The sequence below is a fragment of the Eublepharis macularius genome, chromosome 9 (assembly GCF_028583425.1).
Source record: "Eublepharis macularius isolate TG4126 chromosome 9, MPM_Emac_v1.0, whole genome shotgun sequence".
Taxonomy (NCBI): Eukaryota; Metazoa; Chordata; class Lepidosauria; order Squamata; family Eublepharidae; genus Eublepharis; species Eublepharis macularius.
This window is the reverse complement of record NC_072798.1, coordinates 49,393,719-49,415,806: the sequence shown is the minus strand read 5'-3', so window position 1 is coordinate 49,415,806 and position 22,088 is coordinate 49,393,719.

The window sequence follows — 22,088 nt, the reverse complement described above, 5'->3', positions numbered from 1 at the left end:
TACTTTTCAAGGCAGCATCTAGGGGGTGTTAAATTGCTTTAACAAAATAGCAAAGGATTGCAGTTGTAAAGTCTCATGCGTAGCTTGATTGTGAATTTGCACAGATCTCCAGAATAATATGCAAAATAATTGATTTTGGTTCTGAAAGGGGGGTGTCTTTCAAATTCTTGGCCTTTTTATAATTTATAAAATGATCTTTTATGTTTTTAAAGAGCCCTTAAGATCAATTAGCACATTATGTTGGTTATGGACTTAATAGAATGCTAGAAAGATAATATTCCAGATAACATTTGCGGGGCCAGACTAAACTCCATTTAGGACAGGATAGAGTTGCTATAGGTAAGTGCTAGGTGGTAGGGGAGTGGGGATTCTAGAGCTTCTCTGCCCTTTTCTTTTTTTCTGCACATATAGAATCAAAGATGCTTATGTTGACTTCTTGATCACATGTATATCTGCACTGAATAAAGGAAGAAAATAATTAGGAATAGGGTTGCCAACAGGCCTGATGAAAAATATCTTGTCCCTTTAACAGAGGTTTACTATATGGGAAATGGCAACTGGAGCTTTTCATGGCACGGAGGAAATTTACATCACCTGGCAAATATCCCCTTAAGCCTGGACATTTGTTTCATCAGACAACCATAATTAGGACACAGTTGGCACATTCTAAGGAGGTTTCATAGAAGGAGTGAGAAGTTAACAAAAGCCTTGTGTCCCTGAAATTGTATGACTTTAATTCATGGTTGTAACAGAAATTGGAGAGTTGTTTCCACAAAGATGACCACTGAATGATCAGATGCCTCTGCAAAGATATTCATGATTTGCTCAATCATGTTTTCATTCTGATGTACAATCTTTTCTCTCTTCTCTGAAATTGACTGCTGCAAAGAGAAGGGACACACAACCTGTAACAGCACCATGCCAGAAATTCAGCGTTTATACCTCTTTTGCCTAAGGGTTGTGTAAGAGGACACTCTGTATCCAGGGCATGCACATCTCCTGCATCAGACATCCAAGGAAATTGCACATCCCATTCCTGCATGGGAAGGTAACATCCAAAGCTACTCTGAATACAGGATGATGACATGCTAATAGTGTAAACCTTGCTAGAACAATAAACAACTTGCTAGGACAATTTGTCTGCTTTCTTTATTCCACAAAATATGAAACTGTGAAAACTACCAGTACCTATATGTTACATTGTGAATGCTGATCTACCTCACACACACACACTAATGATTCTTAAGTTAGCACATGATTAACATCCATTTTTTTAAAATCCACACAGTTATTCTGTATGTATTAAAATGATTTCTCAATTCAGTATTGGCTAATTGTGCTAATTTGATTCAGGCCACAGAAGAGATCAGTACACAAAAGCATGCACAGTCATTTTTGTTCCTTGAGGTTGCAAATCATTTTTTTTTCTTTTGGATAGGAACAACAAACACAAGGAGAACTGCAGAGCTGAAATTATGGAGGGAACAGCAACCCTGACAGGAGCATTTTTATTCTGAGCAACAGCCTTTCCCTTTGCTTACAACCCCAGCTGCAAGTACATGGTGTACTTCATGGGCTTATTTTAGTTGTTCCAAAGAAAAACAGAGACCCACAGCCAGGGTAAGAGAAATACAAACATATCTTCTGACTGAAAAACAAAACAGGGTGCACTGTGATTAACTTGTTGTACTAGAACAAACAAGTAGATTTATTTCTTCTCTTCCCTATCCAGTTTGTTAGCTCTATTAATAAAGCTTTCATTACTCTTAATCAGTTCAGAGTCCTTCCTCACTGCTGCATAACCACTCTGCCAACAAGATCATCATAGAAGAGATCCTTGGGTTTGATTGCAAGAAGCACAGCTCCCAAAAAGTACTTCTCCCTCTTTCATTCTCTTCCCATTCACTGTCTCTGCTTCCTTCCTCTCCCTTTCCACAGTCCCACTTTTGGAAAGATTGGAATGTGCTTTTAGTGTCATACTCATATCGTTGATGCTCTGGGGAAGAAGGCATCCCTTGAAGAGATGCTTACAGCCCAATCCAAAGGGCCAGGCCAGCGCCTGTGTGCCAGTATAACTACTGTGCCACTCATTCCCTCCCTAAGCACTTCAGCAGGAGACCTATGCTAGCACCTGAGCCCAGGAAGGCTTGGAATGGCCACTGTCATGAGTGCCCACCCTGCCCTTCCTCTGATGGCCCCAACTGCACCCACCAATGGCTGTGCTGCCCCCATGACAGTGGCGAGCAATGGTGCGGCCAATGGGCTGGCTGCGATCCCCGTGGCCCAAAAACACCTCCCCTGTGGGAGCTGGCAGCTGGGGACCAGGTGAAGCTTGTGGCACCTGCACTATGGTGTCATGCTGGGGTTGGGCACCCAGATGAGCAGAAGCTGGGGTACATGGCCCAGGACCCAGAGGTGCCTGCTGCGTTGGGGCATGCTTGAGGCAAATACCACCTCAGAGGGAAGTGCGCCAGCGGGGATGATCTGCATGATTGGTCAGTGGCTGTGTCCCCTTGGGGAACAGGGCTGGAGGTGCAACCTGGCATGGGGTGGGTCTGGCGAGATTTCCCAATGACAGGGCGCATCCCAGTAACCCTGGAAACGCTGGCAGGACCCATACATCAGGGGTCAGACACTGGTGCCAGGGCCATGACTGTCCAGGACAGTCATCCTACCTGCTGCTGGTCATGCCTGCCCCACAGGGCTGGAGTGAGGCAAGGTCCCCACCCTTGGGATGTCCCATAGGTTAGACTTCTGGGACAGTGATGGGGGACAGCTCCCATTGGCAGGCGAGGAAGCATGCTGGAAGACACACGGTGTTCAAAACAAACTTTATTCATCCACAGGAAGCATACATGTTGGCCTGACGGCCGTTGGCATAAAACAGAGGACATATGCACCATGGCCTATGCCATGGCTAGCGATTGGCACCTTGGCCCAGTAGCAGCCCTGTGGGCTGCCCAGCTCCCCCTCTCCCCACCCCAGGTCTGAGATCTGGTCCCCAGCCAGCCAGGGCATGCTCTCACTTTGCCAGGGCCTTACCCATGCCATGACCTGGGTCAACTCTGTGGGAGGCAGGAGGGGAGGTGGGGCTGGAGGGGCTGGGCAGGGGGATTTTGCGAGCTCCTCCAGCAGGCCCTTCATGCAAGCCAGATGGTTGTCCAGGTTCCAGAGGGAGTCTGGAACTGCTGTTGCTGCTGCCACCAGGCCAGCCAGGTAGTCATGGCCCTGTGCCACAGGCTCCCACCAGTCCCAGCTTGGCTCCAGCCTATCCCTCTCTATTGTTTCCCACATGGTGGCCAGGGTGAGGGGAATAATAAATCTATTGTAGATTTTTATAGTCAACCACAAATAATTATTATTTGAGATGTCTGCTAGGATAAGTAGGATGAAAATCCTTAGTGTACAAGTGCAATTATATTTAATTCAAAAATAAACTACACATCAGAAAATCACCTAAAGCCAGGAACACTTATATTCAACTGCAAACATATATACATGACAGAAAAATAACATATCTCCATAATACTCAAGTACAGAGCACCCTTCTTATATGGAAACAATGCCTAATAGAAAGGTCCAACTTATCAACACCATTCAGATGTTGATAAAATATCCAATAACTTATCAATACTATTAAAATGTTGGTTAGATTACACAGCAACGGGCATCTGGTAATTCTCCCGTTTCAAAGAAAAAAATCTTCCACAGGTTTGAAAATCCTCATGTACAATGTTGTGATGTTCTTGTGCTTACAGTTGTCTTCAGATTTTACAAGCTCATATATAAGCAGTTGTTACATTTGTGGCATCTATATAAAGGATTATGATATGTAGAAGTAAAAAATATACTCCTTACTATGCCTACATCCATTAACATACACTATCATCCATTATTTCATACTGTGTAGCATCTGTAGTATACAAAATGATATAATAGTATATAATACCAAGGAAAAATTCTTCCTCAGGCTTTGAAATTCCTAGTGTACAATACTGTGGTGTCCCTGTGTTTGTAGTTGTTTTCAGGTTTTACAAACTCACTTATTAGCAGTACAAATCTATAAAAAATTATAATCTTGGACAATCCTAGATAAACCTGGATCAGTTGAGGGAGCTGACTACCTCGCACTCTGCACCCTGGACACCCCCCCCCGGGGGGGAGGCAGGGGGTTATGTTACACTTATGTCCGCCAGGCACTAGCGTAAAGCTGCAGTGGAATGGCACCATGGCTGGCCGCTATCCTGGGGGGGATCACACTGGCGTAAGTACAGGTTATGCTGGCATAACCCTTAGTTCGCTCCCTTTTTTAACTTTTTAACACAAAGCTATTTGTGTCCTTTTGCAATGCAGGGTTGAGCCAATTTTTTGAAAACTTCTTTCTCCCATTAGTGCATTGATGCTACAGAGTGCTAAACTTTGAACCATTAAAAAAAAAAACCACTGTTTGAAATGGCTACAGTGACTCACACACAATTCACATATGATTCCTAAATGGATGTAAATGCTGTTTGAAACTACTGTACCCACATCACTTTACATGAAGTCGAGGCAGCAATGGATAACAACGAGGTTACAAAGGCTGTATGAAAAAGTCCACCATTGTAGACACTGGAATTCTTAAAACGTCAAAGATTCTTTGCCTTCTTCAACTTCAACTATTCATTTTACAAGTATTTCTCTCCCGCCCATTATGATGAGCAACAATAAACTAAAAAGAAAAAAAATCATGTAATCACAATCTGCTGCATTTCTATCCAAAAGTTGTTACCTGTTTCTTACATGTATTTCAGGCCAGAGAGGAACCTCAGCCTAGGTGTGTTGTTTCCAGTAATTTGTATCTTTAAAGCTTCTTCAATTATTACCTTGCCTAATGGCTAGTGTATAATATTGCATAAATAGGTACACTGAGATAGTAAGAAATTCTGTGGATTGGTTTAGAATGCTAAAACATTCCTACTATGGCTAAGAACATATGACAAATCCCCCACTCCCAGCTTCTGCCCTCTGTCACCACTCACCTGGCCAGCAGTGAGGGAAGACCCAAGAGGCAAAAACCTCCCATAAGTGATGTCATCATGCCCAGCAGTAGGCATGCCCCCTGCTTCACAAGGGTCCAAATTGGCATGAGATCATCAAGGTAAGTGCCAGGTTCACCCTCTCACCTGGAGGGCAAGGGGACCTGGCAACCCTAGTTCTGGCCCACTTAAGGAGACAGTGCTAATTAAAATCTCATATTCCCCCATGTTCATATGATAGCAAAGATGTGTTATGCGGGTACAAGAGGATGGTTTTTGTGCTCTAATTATGCCACTGATTTTGCTTCCTAGTTCAACAATGAACGCATATGCTTTGATGGCACCTGTTTTCTGATGGAGATTTGGAAACAAAAAACTGCACCTTGGTGAGACTGCATCTGCTTTAGAGAAGTGTGCAACCATTCAGTTGTTCAAATTATGAAAAGCTTCATTAATATCAACTATGATTTACATTCCTACTGGCTGTTTTCTGTATGCCAGTTCAGAAGTTTAGAGAGGCACTGCATTGGAGGCAAAAATGCATCCTTTGTGTTGCCTGTGAAAGTACTCTCACAAGCTCACATTGCTACTACTGAACTGAATGAGGGCTATGCCATTGACTCCAACAGCAGCAGAATGAAGCTGTGAGGGCCTATTTAATTGCCCGATGAAATCAGGCAGGGGATTTTCATTGACTTTTATTGAGCAACGGCTCATGGCTGAGTGAGCAACAAAGTGTACCTTTTCATTTATGTTTAGAACACAGAGACAAAAAGAACTGTGAAGAACATGTAGACAATAAGTTATCCCAGTACTGCTCTGTGCTAACATGATTGGTTTCTCTTTATCAGTCTCATCATCTGCTTTTTGGTGTAAAATTAAAGTTTGGCTTCTACATAGCTATTGCCAAATGTACTGCGTGCAAGAATGAGCATTCCAAGAGATTCCTGTATCATGTTTTCTATGCACTGTTCAGCTCTTTCCAATCATAGACATTTCCTGAAAGATGATGCAGATAGGTTAGTCAGACCTGATTTTGCAGTCTTACATAGGCAAAAAAACATTCGGAGTTTTTCATCTACAAAAAGGTAGGCACTGGCAGCACAAAACCTAGGGCTACAACCAGACTTCCAAGACTTTTGTCTGAGAAAGTGGCTCCCCTCATTTTCTCTCAGAGCAACTATATGGTAGTTTGAAGCCCCAGAGCTGCTATCTCCAACAAAGAAAAACCCTGACAGACTGGACAGACCCATGAGTTTTACACACAAAACTGTCTTTCCCCCATTTACTACCCCAAACTCTGATAATCATCTATTTTACATTTAGTGAGAGATCCCTGCTCCGTACCTTTGCCTGCATGAAAAACAGTCCTAAATCCTAAACTGTAATAACATAATCTTTGAAATCAGCCTTCCCAATATGTAGTGTCAAGATATATGCACTATGAATTGTAAGCATGCCCATAATCTGTACTATACATTAATACATACCTGATTTTACCTATTATATCACACCTATAATGTCTCATAGAATGCTTTTTGCCAAAATGTGATGCCAACATACAGTCAAATGTATCTACCTAGTTCACAGCATTATTTTTCTCTGGATAGTTATATAATCGTGTACCTGTGCAACATGAGTCACTATGACAATTTGAAGGTTGTTACAGTAGTCTGATTATAAATGTACAACACTATTCAGGGTTGTGTTAGATGTCATAGATTGCCCGAAAGAGAGAGAAATGAAATCCATATATACACATCATAAGCAACAAGACGACACTCCAGGATCCCATGATATGCATACAACTCAGCAACAAAGATTGAGTACACAAAATATGGGATACCACAGAGGATTAAATGCAAACAAGCAGAAAGCAACATGAACCTGATGGCACAACATATAACTAGGAAATTCTGTAGTATATACATAGCTTAGAAATAGGGTTGCCAGGCCCCTTCAATCTCCCAGCAGGAGATTGGAGCCTGGCTCTTACCTGGGAGGAGGGAGTGTGCGCGTGCTTCGCGCGCACATGTGCGCTCCTGTAAGCTTAAATGTGTTGAAATGCCACTGTATTTGTGCATGTGTAGTATTTACTGTAATAAAATACTGTGGATTTGGGATACTTGTTTTCACTTTTTGGATCTCTGCTTTGTATTTCAAAGCATGGTCAGCTGTGATATGAAACTAATGAACAAACTATATCAACAGTATGAATAAATGATCGCTCTAACATGAGCAGCATAAATAAATTATTCTCCTTCCCTTTGCTTTTTCTGAATCTAAAAGCAGGGTTTTTTTTTTTCTTTCCATACAAATCACTTGACCAAACAAGCTTCTTAGTGACAGAGACGGAGCACTCTGCCACAAGGCACAAATATGACTTGCAACCATGGATGTAATCAAATGCAACCTGATTACATAATTGTAACTGTTTTATTGTGGCATGTGTCAGAGTTTTGATTTAGAATTAGATCTTTATCATAATAATTGAAGGTAACAGGGAAATGTGCTTATCTGAATGCATTATATAATTGCACTTCAAACATTTTTGGTAAAATTCAGAGCCATTTGTTGCCACACTGCTCTGTAATAAGTGCTTACACCCATTAGGAACACCAGAAATTCAAACATGCACCCACCTCTCATTTCATTAGTGGCAGAAAAGTGAAATAAAAATGAGATTAATTAAAATTAATTAAAAATGAACACCTAAGCACTACAAACGGTTTACAGAATTACAGTTCCTTCTGCTGGATTTTAATCTATAGATATGAAGACCAATGAGACCCCAGTCACTGGCTAGATTTATGATTGGATCATCCATCTCATTAAACCAAAACTTTCCAGATTTTAGCAATCTATTCTCAGGTGGCTGGCAAACTAGTAGCAATCAAAATCTTTGCTTCTGAAAGTAAATTTCAAGCCTTTTCATATGAAGAAATGTTTCTCAAAGCGATATGGTCAATGGGTTGAATTGTAAGTCATAGCCAGTCATTCATTTAATAGCATGCAAGATCTTTCCCCACAACACCATGAACTTAGGACACACGGGTATAAAATCTGTAATAGTCTGAATATGCTTCCACCAAGCATCATTTCCGTTGCCATGCATGTTATATACAAGATATGGTGTCAGATAACAATGAAGAGGACCTTTATAATGTTTTAATTTGATATTCATGCATGGAAACTATGTGCCAAGTAAAATCAGTGATAAGAAAATTCAATCCATTTCCTATGTGCTTTCATAGTTGATTCCAGAAGTTATTAATATCCAAGGGCATTAATAGTGTATAAATTTGAAATAACAAACCCTTCTAGTAGTCTATATGATACATCAAATATTCAGAACTACATGAATTGTTTAAACGTCCTGGAACTTAAGCTCCTCAGCATATAACTTCTTAGTAGTAATTACGGGACCAAGATAGAGGGCAAGCACCGTTCTTGCCCAAAACTGGAGTGGGGGGCAATTTTACTAGCCAGTCAATTTAGAGTTTTAAACAACAAACATTCAGCTTGGGGAAGAAAACTGATGTTTTGTACAGGGTATTCAATCAGGTGTGGGCATGTAGGGCTGTATATTTTTCATTCCTGCTTTTGGACTCAACCTTTTGCTTGCTTGGTGCATCACCAAGTGGTGATGGTGCATCCAACATAGTGGCCTTCTTCACACTGCTTACCAGCCATGGAGCATTGCACCAAGCTCCGGGAATGACAGCGTCTTCCTGGCACGAAATTGCGCCAGGAAGACACTGGTGTTCCAGGAGCTTGGCACGATGTTCCGTGGCAGGTAAGCAGTGTGAAAAAGGCCAGTGTTTCCAGATGCCTATCAGAATTTATTCAAGTGAGGGATCACAGCAAAGCAGCACTGATCAGCATCTTAAGATTTTGTCTCTGAAGCACTTCTGGAATTATGTGTTGGGGGTGGGGGCAGAGAGCCACTAGCAGCTTTGCTACTTTTGGTGATCCCTGGAAAAGCAGTGAGAGCCCTCAGACACATTGCTGCTACTGCATCCAGGCATGCTCCTGAAGTTTGAACCTCTTGTCACTTCAAAGGGGGAATGAAATCACCCGGTATTTTTATCACTTCTGCAGCTGAGCATGCTGTAGTGATCTAGGCTTGCGTTGCCTGAGTGGAAGGAAGTGATTCACAAGGAAAACAAATAACAACATAGAAAAAAATCTGACCAGATGCATTACCTATCATACAAAGATGTCAAAAGAACAAATCAACCCAGATAGAATTTCTGTGCACATCACCACTTGGCAGTTGGCACTTTCTAAAAGATCACCAGTCTTTATCTTTTGAGAGGATAGATCTGTAGGACACAAGGTCTTTGTCCCAAGGAACCTCATAACTAGAGATGGGCATGAACAGCAATACGAACAAAAAAAAAAGCCACGAGCAGCCCAATCTGCTGTTCGCGAACAAGCTGTTTGCGAGGCCTCATTCTAAACAAACAGGTGGTTGTTGCAAGCCTCGTTCATTGCTGTTCATTGCTGTTCATCAAGCCAGACAGTCTGGCACCTGCAATCAATTCCCTTGGCAACGTAGGCAGGGATTGTCTGAACTCTGTCTGAACTCCTGCTGTTGCCCTGGAAACCCCAATCTAAGCCCAATTTAGCTTGATAGGCAGGTCTTCCTTTCAAGTGTGGAGCTCCAAATTTGTTACAACAAAGGATCAAAGACCGGGGGGGGAGGGGGGCTCCCAGCTCTTACTTTGCAGACAGTGGAGAGACAGTTGCTGTTGGCATTTTGATAGAGAGAGTGCATTGGAGCTTGAATTTTCTTTGTGCGTGGTGGGATATGGATCTACCCCTTCAAGTTCCAGAGCCTGCTGCCTGGCTCTGGGCCAAACTATTATTTATTATTGGTACCTTTCCTGCTGCCTGCTCAGGTAAGGTTTCTGGGAGTGGTGCAGTAGGGATCTACCCCTTCAAGTTCCAGGACTGCTGCCAGGCTCTGGGGCCAAGCTATTATTTATTATTGGTACCTTTCCTAGTGCCTGCTCAGGTCAGGTTTCTGGGAGTGGTGCAGTAGGGATCTTGACATGGATGATGGCTGGAGGAGAGCCTGCTGACCCCCACGAACATGTTCGTGAACAGGGCCATGTTCGTGGTTGTTCGTGAGTCCCTGTTCGTGGATGGCAACGAACAACGAACATCATGTTTGGGGTTTTTTCTGTCCGTGCCCATCTCTACTCATAACTACTCCTGCTTGCCCAAGGTTGCTCAAACTAGTGTTTCTCAGAGATGAGTGCCTCATGCCACTTAGTGAATCTAGGGGGTGGGTTCGGAGTGTATAAACAGTTACGATATACAGATATCTGCTTTGGAAAAGAAAGTAGTCAAAAATTTCCCTAGGAATGTTTGAAGGTCTTGGGTACAGTTAAAATCTCTCTTTGGATCCTGGCCAAGTATATTTTTTTAAAAAGCATAAATATTCAGAAACTGACTCAGAGTGCCACAGATTTCAATCAAATGGAAAAGAGATGTTTTATATAATTGGTTAACATATCTTTTCTGCCTCAAGTTCTTTTAATGAACATGATGAGACATCACCCAAGGACAGAACAAAAGAGAGGAGCAGCTGATATCAGATTGTACATTGGGTTTGGAGTCAGTGCCGATAAAACAGGGCTGTACATTTACATCTTTTGGGGTTAAGAGCACTGTTCCTGTTTTTATCTCTGGCAGCATAAACCTATGCACGCTTACTCCAATCTAAGGCCACTGAAGCCCATAGACTGGAGTAACTGCACAGGATTGCACTGTGGGTCATGTTATTAATATTTTTAAGTAAATTAATCCCATTGATGTCCAAACAGCATATTTGGATTGAGTACCCTTGAGTCACCAAATCTAACATTTCTTGTTAGCCCTAATACTACTTTCCCTTTTTGGTTTGGAACAGATCAGTTAATGTTTCTCCAGGTAATAAACCCAAAGTAATTATTTATGTCCTTGCAATGCTATTTTTAAATGCTCACAAACCAGAAAGAATAATGCCTAATTTGTTGTGACATTTTAATTAGTGTCAAAATATTGTCTTTTTATATATATATTTGACTAATTAGTGTTGGCATTTTCATAGTGATTGTTGTAGAAATAATAAATGTTTTGTTTTGTCATGTTGCTGACTTAAAGGTGAACAATGACAATTTGTTTTGTTTAGTGAGCACAGTTTCGTAATTAAAACTTACATAAGGCTAGTACAGGGTGAGGGTAAACTAAGGATTAAAAAAGCAATTCAGTACCTACCTCAGGTTGGGTCCAGTCTAACTCGGCAGTTTCCATCAATTCTCTTTCATACTTCAAACCCACCTCATGTTGTGCCTCAGGGTACCTAGTGCCTCAGGAGCAGCGCTTCATAGAGATTAATAGGCTGCAATGGGAAATAGAGAAGTTCCATTGAGTTCATGGAAAATTTTGTCAAGATCCACCACCAAGTGGTTTTGGTGTTTATATGAATTCTCACTATGTTTATAGGCCTTGGGCCAGTAGAATATGACTTAATGTCAATTTCAGTCACCCAAGACCTATCACATGGATTGAGGGGTGGCAGCAGGGCCATTTGGCCTGGGCCTCACATTCAGGGAGGGCCTCAACTTTTGACATTATTACATACAGCCACAAAGATACATTGACAGGATTGAAAGAAGACAACGTTTATCATACAACTTTAAATTTGTATCTCATTACTGGGCAGCACTGCCTGTAATACACTATGAATTAACATTGTCATTGTTGTGTATTGCTGGAGCTTGAGTCTGAAAGGAGGCTCCTGTGGCCTACATGGCTATTGGGTGTTTTTGCACTGGTAACGGCCGATCATAACTGTTGCCTTATAATCCAATCGCTGTTCTGTAAATAGTTGTTTTGTATATAGTTCATGCAAATGAAGGATTCTAACTACTTGCTTTGTATTGGTTATTGCTAAAAAGGGGTGCAGTTTTCTTAAGTATAAATTGGCTCCTGTTGAGCCTGGTTTCGGTCTGTCTGCTTCAATAAAGTTGTTTTTATGAGCTGTTAATCACAATATTTAATAGTCATCACTATAACTATCATCATCACCATCTATTCTAATAGCCAAATGTCACCCATCTGTGGAAACTTAAATTTGTGGATTGGGGGCACTCTGACAGAAAACTGGTAGTTCTGTAAATGTGGAGGGACTTTCTCCTAAGTTTGCAGAAAAATTGGAAAGCATTTTAAAAAACACAATCCTGCCCCCCAAAACCAAGAGAATTGTCTGTGTTTGCACAGCCTCCTCCTCCTTCAGCAGCAGTGGAGGTGAGAGCCATGCCAGGGCAGCAACAGAGGCCAGGAGCCATGATGGGATGGCAGCCATCTGGGAGCTGTGCTGGGCACCACGTAAGAGGCACTCCGGTCCTAGTGGTGGCAATGGGGGGTGCTGAAAAATGGAAGTGTCCTAGGCTTCTCTCAACCTCTGAGTGGTCACCCCCCCAACTCACATTTGACCTTCATTGTTTGTACTGTTACTGTATATTTGCTCTGTATCTGTCCAGTAACTGATGCAGACATGATGAAGATTTTGCCAGCCAAGAATCAGCCCTCTTAGGTACAAATTAGATGTTATACACAGCACAATGCATAACTCAGCTTTTCTTGAAGATGAGTAAATAAAGAGAAGCAAGAATAATGTACCATGACACAACTTTCACAAGTTAACAAGCCCATGACAAATCTCTTTTAGTTCTCTAAAAATATTGAAAACAATGCTTTTTGGGGAGAAGGAGTTATATTGGATGTGAGGAGAGAAACTACAATTCCCAGGTGGCTTTGTAAGAACACTCATATGCCAATTGAGCCAGAACTAGACACCGACAAAAAAATTATGCTGTCATAAAATACAAAGAGACACAATAGTAGTAAGTCTCAAGTCAAAATATTATTTAAAAAAACAGTATGCCTTTAAGTTGAAAGCAACAACAGCTATATAATCCTGCATGAGTAGTCATCTGTTTTCCCTAATCAGATATGTTCAAGCTATTTGAATATTGGCAGATGCTGAACATCTGGCTGATAGTACTGCACATCATGGAAAATATTCCCCAGGCAACTGTCTGCTGTTCTCTTAGGAGGTCCCCCTTACTGTCTGAAACTATTTCACTAGCAGAAACAATACCTGTTCTGCAAACAAATTAAACATGCTCGAAATGCAAATGAGGCCACACTAAAATAGTCCACGAGGGAAAGGGACTCTGGTGATGCTACCCAAAAGTCTGAAGGTTTATTGTGATTTCCAGCAATCTGGTAGATCTGGTACACCACAAGACATTATAGGCTTCATTTCCAGTCTTACATGCTGTGAGTATTGGATTGAATTGAATATTGGATCTGCAGCTTTTCTTTTTAGCTTTCTGTGGTTCTTAATAGCCACGTGCCTGTTGCTACTATGCATCATTTGGCAACTCTCTATAACTACCCTTGCACCATTCACCACTGCTGACTGCATATCTGTGAATCTTTTCATTAACTCTTTACTAAGTGGCCTTAATTAATTGTTCACATGTTAATGTTCCCAAAATATACCCGTCATCCTCCAATGTGTCCTTGTTGGTATTTACATGGTAGAGATCATGATTCAAGCTACATTGTGGAGATTTGTATCTACTTTTCACGTCAGAATCCCCAGGTCTTTCAGTAACCAGGGCCTTGCATATCCTACGGTAGCAAAATGGTGTGGGAATCCCTGTTTTTCAGTCAGGCCATGTGAAGAATTGGGGTTTACTCAGTTTCTACCAAAGCCTATCATAATTCATAAAAGGATGAATTCATAAATGTGTACATTTTGTATTACAAAATGATTTGCACAAACTATCCAAGCTAGAACATGATACCACATTCCCTGATATTACACGCCTACATTGTTTGCATAGGGCTGCAGAAGCATCCGCAACCAACCAGTGATGCTAAGTGAATGCTGTTTGGCACATGTGCAGGTGTCTGACTCTCTTAGTTGTTAATTTGAACATCCTGATAACCAATAAGAATGTTAAGAAAGACTGATACTGGGACCTCCTGCGTAACTGGAGCATTCCAGCTACTTGCAAAATTAGGGGTATAGTTGCCAAGATACTGTGAAGGAAAACATCGCTATTTATTTTCTATTTCTAGGTACATACGGCTTGCACCAAAATTATGAGGAGCCTTTGTCCTTTCTCAGGTAGCACCTGTGGCCCAAATATGAGATTCTGATTTATTGGTAAGACATAGAAAGAGGTGAGGCAAGGTTTCTTAAATCATTAGACTAAGAGAATGAAACATGCATTGTTGAAGCAAAACATTTTTGTCAACCAAATAAGATCATTCATTTATAAAAAAGAAAACAGGACACTCAAATGGTTCCAATCCAAATTATGTTGGGGCGTCTGCCAGAGGTTACATTAGTAGATGAGAAACACTGTTTTTAAAAAAGCTGGAACAGAACAAACAATATTTAGCACTCTTCCCATCCCTAAAGCTATAAAAGAAAAGATGGCTGTGCTGCATATTACCAGCTTGTCATGCTCAGGAGTAAGCTCATTCTCATTACTACACATAAAATCTTCCTGAGAACTGGAAAAAGAAGCCACATCACAGAGCTTCCAGTCCAGCACAACCAACTCATATCTCACTAATGGAAGAGACGCTTCTTCCATACTAAGTGAATGTGCCTGAGCTGGAACAGAAAGTGTTAATACTAGAAAAAAAGCACACAGATGATAACCGGGATCTTCCTTTAATGTTTGGTTTCTGTTGATGGTTTACATTGCAATTCTGTACACACAGAATTACACCTTTCTACGTCCATAGAAGCTCATTGTAGCCAACAAAAGTCCTATTTCAGAGTCTAAGCCTGCATTCACACACACTGAATAATGCACTTTCGATTTTCCCATCTCACAAAGTAAAATTCAGTTGCAAAGTGCATTGAAAGTGCATTATACCACATGTGTGAAAGTAGAACCATAGTGCAATCCTAAACTGAGTTATACCCTTCTAGCTCTGCAGTGTTAGACTCTGAAATAAGATTCGTGCCACTTTTCTATAATTCCTCTCACCTTGAAGAGAAGTGGCTACATGTCAGAACTGAGCTTTGTGTGAACATGTCTGGAATTTTTCTACTGTCTTACTCTGAGGTTTGTACATAGTTGTTGAACCATTGTGCATGGTTTATGCCAAAATATAGTCTATTTGAGAAGGGGAGATGACTACATAAACATAAACATTTGAGAGCAAACACATTTGTAGTAGGGGAGAAGAGCCCTGTCTGCTGCTACAGGAATAGAATGAACACACTGGGAGACATTTTTCATTCCCTGTCCACCAAAATAGATAGCTAATAAGAGCTGCAATACTTTGAAAACATCAGGCACACTGCTGCCTTCTGTCAACAGACAACCAGAGAGGGAAAGTGAATTTTTTATATATATATTTGTATGTGTAAAAGAAAGAGAGTCGGTGACTGCAGTCAGTGTTAAGTGTCAGAGATTAGCATATGTACAAAGGAAGGTGAAATGGTTACAAAAAGGTTACTAAAACAACTCACCCACAACTTTATTTAAGCTTCCACTTTCTTGTATCCTGAGCATGACCTTGCTAAGGTCTATGTGGATGTAATGTAAAAACATTCATCAGGATGGCACAGACTTTGTTCAGGATTTCAATTAAACTGCATATTTTTTAGATTGCAGAAATATCAATCCTGTCAGTAGATCCTTTTACATTTAAACTAAAAAATCCCTCATCAGAAGCACATATCTGTGGTTCACATTTTGATGTACTGAAACAAGCATGTGTGCTTTTTTTTTTAGTATACTCAGTTTACGTGAACACAGAGAGTTTGAAGAAGAGGCAGAATCTGAGCTGGCAATTACAATATCAACTATAAGTGTGAGAACAGGATCCAATCAAAATAAACGCCTTGGGGAAAACTTGGAGAAAGGGAGGAAAACTTCAAAGCGAACTTTGGAGAGAAATACAAGGTCAATTACCAGGCACCCAGTCCCACAACTGAGATATCTGCTGATCAGGAGTGCCTCTGCCACAGACTACAAGAAACACATTCTGGCTTGGTTTTTGTTTTGCAAGTTTCAACTGGTTTATAATATAGCTGTGCAATTTAATATGGCCAGAAAGAAACATAAAAGATTAATCATCATTCTTACTGGGGGTTGAGTCTATAATTATACATTGACAAGGGATTTATATTTGAAGGTTATGGGCACTCCTATCTTAAACATGCACACAGCTGTGAGAGCTTGTAGTGAGAAATCAAATCAGTCTTAGATGAGGTACAGAATCCAGAGGGAGAATGGCCACTGAACTTATAGGGAAGTTCAAGGGAAATTCCAGAGGGCCATTAAAAAGTAAAACCAGGCCCCAATAGCCTCACTAGTGCTGCTGAAGTCACTTGGCTCAAACTTTCCAGCAGCAACAATGATTGGGATCAGCTCACCAACTGCTTCCTCCAGCAACACCACCAGAGGCAATAGGTGAGCTGATGCCCACGTTGGACACTACTGGCCAGCTCTGAGCTCAGTGGCCCCTGCAGTGCAGGCTCACAGCTTAGCTTTGTAAACTTCCAAATCTGCCCATCACCAATCTATCTGGAGAGCACACGTGATGAAATGGTCTTCCATAAACAAAAAGATTCATGCACACAGAAAACTAGTGTCTCAGGGAGACAAAAAGATAGATCCATACTACCTGACATCTAGTTTTCTTTATGCAGGGATTGTGTGTGTGTGTGTGTGTGTGTGTGTGTGAGAGAGAGAGAGAGAGAGAGAGAGAGAGAGAGAAAACGTGTGTATGTGTGTGTGTGTGTGTGCGCACGCGTGTGTGTAAGAACATTGAACTATGAGAGCTTCTGCTTGCAGTATGGAGCGGTTAATCCCAAGCAGAGTTTTCCACCTCATCTATTGTTTGGGACAGCCAGCCCTTTCCTTCTAGTTTGCTATCAAACAAAAGTATGTAGGCTTGCACTAATATAGCTTGTTTTGTCATGGGCAAAATATTGCCTAGGTGCCTCCAACACAGTTTCAGAGAGAAGTCTGCACACCCATGCAGGGCAGGAGTCCCATAGACTTCATATATAATTCTTTCTGCTCTACAGAAGCTCTGAGTTACAGTCAGTATCCTAGAATGGATCCAGCTATTTGCCATTGCAAGGATACTAGCTGTATTTTCCTCCCCACAGCAATTTCTTTTGATACAAGTAAAATTCATTCCTTCACTGTAGTTATGTTGTGAGTATGGCTGCCCTCCCCCCAAAACCATGATATTTGTGTACCCCAGAAGACCTTCTGACAGCTGATATCAAAAAGCAGATATCAGCTTGATATCAGAATGGGGAGGTCCTCCTGGACATTCTCACACTGGAGTAGCCCACCTGCTAGAATGTTCCAAATAGCACACTGATGAAAGGCCTGCTGTCCTCAGCCTGCAGAAGCTCCCTTCCACCAGAGAGACTGACTGATTCAAGTTTGCTGGTTAATAACCTAAAGGTATAAAATACATTTAACTTACCCCAATAATTCAATCCCGTACCAAGAGAAATATCATCAAGCTGCTCTGGTGCCATAGTCCTACTCTACATATATAGAGAATGCTTTGTATGCTATGGGCTCAACACATGTGCCAATTTGGGCAACATGGGCCCAACTCATGTGGCTATTAGCTACACAGGTTCCATGACTCCATGAATCAACTTTGCTGAGATTGTGGCAAAAATCTGCATCTGCCAGTATGTTCATGGAACACTGGATCCAGCCCAGTCTGCTAAACATGGTGGTGCATGATGCTTCCCTATCTGATTCACTACTATACTAGGAAGTTTTATTCTAGGACTGGAGTCTAAATTGATTATATTGGACAAGTAACATTCCCAACAACTTTATAGGCACTTTCTTTCTTGGCCCAGGTTCTTAAATACACTTCTACATGAATCTTAAAAGTCATTGTTCTTCTTCATGCAAAAACTTCATTCATAAAATATTTGGCAAGAAAAAAATAGTAGATTTACTCATTGCCCTTAATTTTCACAGATATTTTTGCATTTACATCGAAATTATGACAGATGTGCCTCTGTGTGTCTTTGTGTGTGTGTGTGTGTGTGTGTGTGTGTGAGAGAGAGAGAGAGAGAGAGAGAGAGAGAGTCTGTGGGGGGATGGGAGAGCAAGATCTTCCACAATATGGCTGTGAAAGAGGAATGAAGGTGCATCCTTTCACCCCATCAGATGAAATCCGGATAATGTCCATTGGTGATAAGGTCCCAAACAAAAAGAAACTATGTTTGACCTCAAGGTAACTATTAGATACTCAGAGATATGTGGCTGGAATGAGATGACAAGAAACAGCAACCTAGTGAAAACAAACACAAGATTAAATATTTGGAAACAAGATAAACAAGAAACTCAGCAGGACCACCCAGCTACATTAAGGATAAAATTCTGCTCACAGAAAAGACTCCATAAAAACAAAATGAAACAACCAAAAAAACCCCCTCATAATCCTCTGAGACAAACATTATAAAGAAATGGAAAAATAATACCTTCTTTGGGTTCATAGTACTGATTTTCATTTTCCCACAATATGGTTTTGTCTCTAAATCATACAGCTTTGGCTGTTATTACTCACAGAAACCATGATAATGTAAAAATGCCATTGCCTGGTATATTTCAATTTAATTTGACTAAGAATATGGATAACTTGAGCATGGTGCTTATACATTATACTTACAGCTGCGCTCAGGATGTGCTGCTTTCCTTTTATTTAGGCACTTAAAAAAATGTATCCAGCTCCTGAAGGCTTCTGGGCATATATATACATTTTTAAAATGTGTAACACTGATCATGCCAGAAGAAGGAAAAAATATAATTAAAAACAGAAAAGAAATTGAACTAGTAGAGACTCAACCCTTACACCAGAGCACAAATAAAAATGTTAGTGTTGCATAAAAGTCTTCTGTTTCATACACACTTTTGCAGCTTACATAGAAGACCTCTGAAAGTACAACAGCCTTGTCATTTGTCAAATGATTCAGCAATAAGGGCTTAATTAACCATTATAAAAAATATACTGCAGAGCAGCACAGCAACCAAACTGGGGGGCCCTATTGTAAAGAGATCCTCGCAGTTTTCTTTTCAATAGCAAGTACTATTCATCCTGCTCCATTTACAACCCCATGCGCATTTTGAGCTGTGAAATGTTCCCTTGCTAAATGCTCAAGTACCCAGGTGACAAAACATCTCATGTACCGGGACCCCGGTCAAGAATTCTGTTATGTCTATTTGTGGCCAAAGCTCTCTAGATTAATATGCAAGTGATAATCTAAAGTGTGGACTCTGCTTTCTGGAATGTTTGAATGCCAGACATGGTTTGCTTTGTTGCAATGCATCTCTAACCTACTGGCTAGAGGCTGCTACCCCCATGGATAGCAGCAGTTGGTATCAACAAAGTAGGGCTTATGCACACTTCACCTGGAAGTAAGTTCTATTGAGTTCAAGGAAATTTAGTTCTCAGTAGACCTGATTAGGATTACTCTCTAAATTAAGAGGAGTTAGCCGTGTTAGTCTGTGGTAGCAAAATCAAAAAGAGTCCAATAGCACCTTTAAGACTAACCAATTTTATTGTAGCATAAGCTTTCGAGAATCAAGTTCTATCAGGCATCTGACGAAGAGAACTTGATTCTCGAAAGCTTATGCTACAATAAAATTGGTTAGTCTTAAAGGTGCTACTGGACTCTTTTTGATCTCTAAATTAAGTGAGGGAAGTATAGCAGCAACAGGAGAACACATTTGTTCATTTGTTGCCTTTCCATATCTTTTTAAAAAAATGGATTCCAAGGGATGATGACAAACTGGATTTCTTTTGTTCTTTTTTTTTCAATTTGAAATGAATGCACACCCTGACTCCTGGTGGATTTAAACGGGGAAAGTGTCCTGACAGTGTCTCAGGTGACTTTGGAAGTGCAATTTTCATACTGCATCTTTGTATGAATACCAGTGACTTCTCTCATCACATCTTCTTTTCCTCTGGTCTGTGGTCCCCGAAAGCCCACGCCAGGTGTCACTGGGCTCCCCCAGACCCAGCCTCTGTAAAGGAAATCTGTTACCTGTGATAATGTGACACCTGGCGTGGGCTTTCGGGAACCACAGTTCTCTTTGTCAGATGCATCTGATGGGGAGAGCTGTGGTTATCGAAGGCTTATACTGCATTGGAATTGGTTTTGCTGCTACAAACTAACAGGGCAAACTCCAACTGACCCCAACACCAAAAGGAGATGTTTACATTTACTAGCAAAGGAATGTTTTGGTTGCACCCTCCCTCTCACGCCCTAATTGCCTCTTCTCTCTCCTCCCCTCTTCCTCCCTCCTCTTCTGTATTTGACCAGTTTCTGTGCCATGCATCTGACGAAGAGAACTTGATTCTCGAAAGCTTATGCTACAATAAAATTGGTTAGTCTTAAAGGTGCTACTGGACTCTTTTTGATTTTGCTACCACAGACTAACACGTCTAACTCCTCTGCTCTTTGTCAAAGATCCTTTCCAGGGATTGGGGACACTCACTTAAGACAGCTGTACAACCCAAGCATATTTATTTAGCATAGGACTGAGAAACAATTGAAGGACTATTTCTTCCTTACATTCAGAATATTTAAGTGTGGAATTGTGTTGAATTCAATAGAAAGCTTTCACATATCAAGTGTTTCTATGATTACACATGGAAACAAGTATGAGGAGTGTAGGCTCCTCTTGTGTAGGCCGGAACTTCTCACGTTGACCTGTTGCACAGAAAGGATCTTCACTGCCATGGCTCTCATGCTGCCAGCAAAATTTAAGGCAGAGTTTCTGTGCCATGGAAGTACTGAAACAAGAATGTGTTTTGATTATAATGGAGTTATTATGCACTGCAAATAAATCAGCTTTCTGGATGAAAGATGGACAGTCTGAAGATCGAGAAAATGTCATCCAGGTTCATTTTTAAAGACAGATAATAATATTCAACCTTGGAGCTAAGCAAGGCAGGGAGGAATCCAAAGCATCTGTTATGCTTATTCACTAAGGGCCTGTAAATTATTGATCTACTTACATGCAATTTGAACAGGATTTTGCATAGACCAATATACTCACAGTTCATGAAGAATACTCTGATATTTAAAACAGATAGGAGACATGTTTCAAAAGCACACTGCTATTACTGGAATGTCATAATAAGAGAGCCAATATAACATATTTAAGGCAAAGGCAGAAATGGCTGGTTTTCCTTGCTGAAAAAAGGGTTGTAGCAGGTGGGGCTTTAAGACAAAGTGCCTGTTTGAATGCTGAAAGGTGATACTGAACTTTAAAAACATCCTTCTGAGAGGATAATCAGCATATATGTGAATGGTATCATTGCTTAAATGCACACCAGAGATACTTACAAAATCACTTCTGCTCAATTAGCTACTTTTATTTCCGAAGGAGAACTGAAGCATTTGAAATTCTCCATACTCCTTTTTCTCCAATTTTGTACAAAGAATTGAGTATGGTCAGGTTGCCGTAGCTCTCAGTGCCATCATCCCTCTTCTGCATTTTACACTACTGCACTGCACTGGGCATGAATTCTCTGATACAACATTACTAAAAAAAATGATTTCACAGGCTATTTGACAGTCACAGATTTGCTACCTGTAGAGTTCATTTCTCACATGTTGAAAAAATCCACTGTGATATATGAAATATAAATAGGTCATAAAAATGCCTGGAGACCCACTCTGGCAGCTCTACAACCTTGAGATATACAAGGGTAGCACTATATCATCTATAATCAGGAGTTTACATTTTAGCTGACCCACCTCAGGGGAACACTTGTCATGAGAGTTCTTCACTTGGAAATTTGGCAATGTAGTCAAAACTGAATTGCAAAGATAGCAGGTATCATCAAATTGCTGCAGGGAGAAAAGTTTGCATGTTGACACATTCATTTGTTAGTTGAGGTGTTGGATTTTTAGTTTGATCTTGCCAACACCAAAAAAATGCCCGTAAGAGCATGTGAATATTTTTAATTCTCATTGAC